Source organism: Salvelinus sp. IW2-2015, unplaced genomic scaffold, assembly GCF_002910315.2.
Source record: "Salvelinus sp. IW2-2015 unplaced genomic scaffold, ASM291031v2 Un_scaffold6023, whole genome shotgun sequence".
Lineage (NCBI taxonomy): Eukaryota > Metazoa > Chordata > Actinopteri > Salmoniformes > Salmonidae > Salvelinus > Salvelinus sp. IW2-2015.
This window is the reverse complement of record NW_019947288.1, coordinates 32,772-37,131: the sequence shown is the minus strand read 5'-3', so window position 1 is coordinate 37,131 and position 4,360 is coordinate 32,772. Positions and strand designations below refer to the sequence as shown.

General features: G+C 51.7%; 1 pseudogene; it reads right to left on the bottom strand.

The window, feature by feature from the left end:
* The window catches only part of LOC112078656 (protein phosphatase 1 regulatory subunit 29-like), an 11,287-nt pseudogene extending 7,268 nt beyond the window's left edge, over positions 1–4,019 (bottom strand).
* Between the last annotated feature and the right edge of the window lie 341 nt (positions 4,020–4,360).

Genomic DNA, 4,360 nt, shown 5'->3' with positions numbered 1-4,360 from the left:
TCATTCAGTGTCCATTCACTGTCTGGCAGTTCTTCCTCGCCCGAGGAATGATGACATCATGTCTTCTCCTTCGCTATGCCATCGTCTAGGTGACACCTCTTCCTCATCTCTCCACAGCCTTCTGCTGGGCCGACAGCCCCCTTCCAGGAGCTCGAGCGATGTCGTAAATGGAAGGTTCCTCGTCCTTTCCCAAACTGAACTTCCTCCTCAAGGCGTGGCCTCTGCAGGCGACGATACGCTCAGCGTTTCATGGCCGAAGGGTCCCTTAGAGGCCTTTCTTCGTGTGCCCGGAACCTCTCCCAGTCCGCAAGGGTTTTTTCCCCCGAGGAAATTATCTCGAGCTGAAGAGATAGCCGGCAAGTAGTTTGTGGGTCCGGACAAGGGCGAGATCTGGAGTAGGCGGCAAGGCTCCCTTTGTACGTCCAGGGGGTTTGGGAAGGAGCGGCCTTTACGGGATGGGAGAGGGCAGCGAGGGGAGTCGTTGACTCCCTCGTTAGTACGAGGGCCGGGAGGAGGTGCCTGTGCCTACAGAACAGTGTGTCTGAATGGAACCTCCGCAATGAATGACGCTGCTGCTGCTTTTCCACGGGTCCTCCCCCTCCTCTTCTCCCCTCCGCAACCCACCCCACCGTCCATTGACATTCACCCTTCATTAACCCTCCTCCATTCGTTCCCACACCGACAAACCCACTGCCCATTTCCTCACCACCACTACCACAACCAACCATTCCACCCAACAAGAGGGCAAGCTCTCTGGTTTCCCAACCCAACAGGTCCCCTCTCTGGTATGGAGGCAAGGAGTTGGGCACCGGGCTGCGGCGGCTCCTGGCATCCGACTGAAAGATCCTGGTGCTCTTCTTGAATCCTCCGCCGTATCGAGAGGACACGTTACTCGGTCTTCCAGCACCCAATACCACCACACCTTGTATCGCCGCACCCTCGAAGGTCGACGGCATTCGCCGGTGGTGAGCCTGTAGGAGGCGCGAACTGGGAACGAAACCCGACTCGTGCCGCTGATTCCGGGCACGCTCAAGCATGACCCCAACAGACGGGGAGACACGGGGTTATCATCGTGGAGGGCCATGGATTTTGGGATAGGAGGCGAGCATTGCAGGTAGCGGCCAGCCCAGAGGCCCTTGTGAAGAGGGAGGGATGTAGGTTACCATCCACATGACTACAACAGCGAGGGGATTATGTCTGCCGTCTACACAACCTATACACCAGACTGCGCAGAGCCAGATGAGTCTTACACCTGTCTGGACGAGACTGAAGAATCAGACGCTGAAACACTGACTTACGACCGGCGTGTCGCCCCCACCTTCTCACGCACCATAGTCTCTACCGCGCGCTCACACACGTCCAACTCACTGGTCTTCAAGCCAATCCTCCCAGCATCTGCTGACTCTGCATCTACTGATCGTACATCTCAACACCCTACCAGTAAGGCAACAACCGGGAGTCGAGCATTGTGAACTGCCGTCATTAAACACCTATAGATCTCCTTCCCTCTTACATACCTACTGCTGCCATCAGTTCAATTAACAGTGTGTCGATAATCTGGTTGACTTTGTCGACCTCCATGGCGATGGTTCGACGATTTCCGATGCGACGCCGGGACCGTCGTGTGGCGGCCCCATCGTCTGGGGCCGAATCGATTCGGGGCGCCGAGGACGTCCATCAGGTCCGTGCGGGTTGCACTGGAACCGTGGATTGCCGCGCACGTATCCACCAGTATCGCCTCTACCCCTCCTCCTCCTCCCCCGTCTCCCATAATCCTGCCCCAGTCCTCACGTCCATATATGTTTCCTATTGGTTCCATGGCTTCACCGAACGCTGTGGCCATCTTCTCCACTTGTGGGAGCGTCGAGAGCGGGAGGAGGTGGTGTTGCCGAACCGTGGAGCATTCCGGAGCTGGAGGAGGCGGAGGGGGGAAGTTTATTACCCCCGCCACCCCCTCCTCCGTGGTGCGCCTGATTCTGAGCCTGTTCCTGGAGATGCTGCATGGCTGCCGGGTCGTTAGCTGCCTGTGCTGCAGCCTCCGGTCCATACCTGTAAATAAAATCCAAGGATAAAATCCATTAGATAAAATATTTTACATCTCAGGTAAAATAGCTGTATGCAATTCAGGTGCATCACATCTACCTATGAGTCCCGAGTTATTCAAACCTCGAATCAAACTTTAATTAATTAAAGTGCATTTAAATCACAAACACACTTTATTGTAACAACAATAAAATGGATAATAAAAAACAACAAGGCTATAAAAGAGATGAGTAAAATAATGTCGAAATAACATAAAGAGCTGTGGTTTCAACACCTAAATAATACATTGGGTCTGTTCCCTCTTACCGCATCTCCAAGATGGTCTTCTTCACGCTGATCGCCTTCTCCTTCTCCTCCTGCATCCGACGCTTCCTCAGGCAGTAGTAGACGAGCCGAGCACGATCACCATCCCCAGCAGACACACCCAGGATGGTCATGATGTAATGCGTCATGGTTGACGGGTTGGCGTGTGGTCGTCAGGGTCAGCCTCTCGCGTGGCGAAGAAGATGCACGTGTGGTTGTTGCGCTGGTTTTTACTTATAGAACACACGCCAGTAGAGTGTAGTTGTGAGTGAGTTTCAGATCCACCCGCGTCACCTTCTCCTTCTTCTCCTTGAGGTTCTGGATGTCCGAGACGAAGCTTGGTTGTATTGGACCAGGACGTACATCTTGCTGTATGGTTAGGGATCTGGACCAACAGCTTGGCTGCAGACAGAGTGACCCACTGGAGTTTGATGCTGGGGTTGAAGTTGGGGTCGGCCGTGGACGAAGCTGTTGGGCTGATGATACGGCCCGGCCCGGCCGTCCATCTCCGGGCCCATCCCGGAGCCCTCCCAGTCGGTTGCCGGTTGAGACGTGATCCCGGGTATGATCATGCCGTCGCGACAGATGGTGGAGAGCATGGTGCGAGCGCTGCGTCCGTGCCCGGCCACGGGCTTCAGGACGGGTAGAGAAACAGCTCGCCCAGGGGTCTCGCACTGCAGCCTGTCGTATGTATGTGTCACGTTATTAAATGCCTCCAACCAAGTAAGAAAACTATACAGATCACATCCACAATGGAAAGGATTTCCTGCTAGCTCGCAGACCATTAACCGGTTTAGCACGGTGAAAGTTGACGGATCGATCCGGGCRAGCTTATTGGACGAGAGGTCGATGCTGCTGAGGCTGGAGCTGGACTCCTCGAATGCTTTGTTGTCAATGACCTCGATGAGGTTGTGCTGGAGGAAGAGGCACTGCAAGCGGCCCAGGCCACGCATCATCCCCTCTGTCAGGTTGGTCAGCTTGTTGTAACCCAACTGGAGGACCTAGGATGAGAGGAGACCACAATTGAGAAACAGTAAGACTTTGGCATCTCAAAAGACAGCATGTTCCCCATGAAAAGACTGCTTTTGGAATTAGTGCACTGCATGGAGAAAAGGTGGAGGGCGTACCATTAGAAGGGACCACAATGGGAATACAGTAAGTACTTGGCCTCTCCTCCATCTTAGTAAGTACAAATAGCAACATCCCTGTGTGCCATGGACTCTGGTTCTAATGAAAATGATGGCTTCCATGTACTTGGGCTGTTAAATGAAGCTGGAGAATGGGAGAATAGTTCCAGTAGCCAGTTCGATGAAGGGAGCACAAGGGAAATACAGTACATCTTTTGGCTATCTCAAATGACGCCCCTTATCACTTACATAACACACTGGTCAAAGAATTGATCTATAACATGGAGAAGAGGGTATTGTTTGAGATTTTCCTTTTGACTTATTGTGTTTACCCTAAATGGTTTTGTATTAATGTAAAACCTTAACATGCATTCGTCAAGTAAAATCAGTCAATCCAATCAATCAATAAACCAGTCAACCAATCAATCAACTAAACAACCGACCGATCAACCAATCAAACACCCACTCCTCCCTGACAGGTGGGTTTGCCTGATCAGTGAAGGTCCCATCCTCTATGTAAGACAGGGATGGGGAAACTCCAGTCATCAGGGCCCGGAGTGGCGTCACACTTTTCCCCCATCCTAGCGAACACAGCTGATTATACTACTTGCATTCTAAACTGACTAACTGACTATTGGGGTCAGGTACAGTGCCTTCGGAAAGTACTCAGACCCCTTGACTTTTTCCACATTTTGTTACGTTACAGCCTTATTCTAAAATTGATCAAACAATCCTCACCTTCTACACAAAATACCCCATAATGACAAGGCAAAAACAGTTTTTTGACATTTTTGCCAATGTCTTAAAAATTCAAACAGAAGTACCTTATTTATAATATTTCAGACCCTTTGCTATGAGACTCGAAATTGAGCTCAGGTGATCATCTC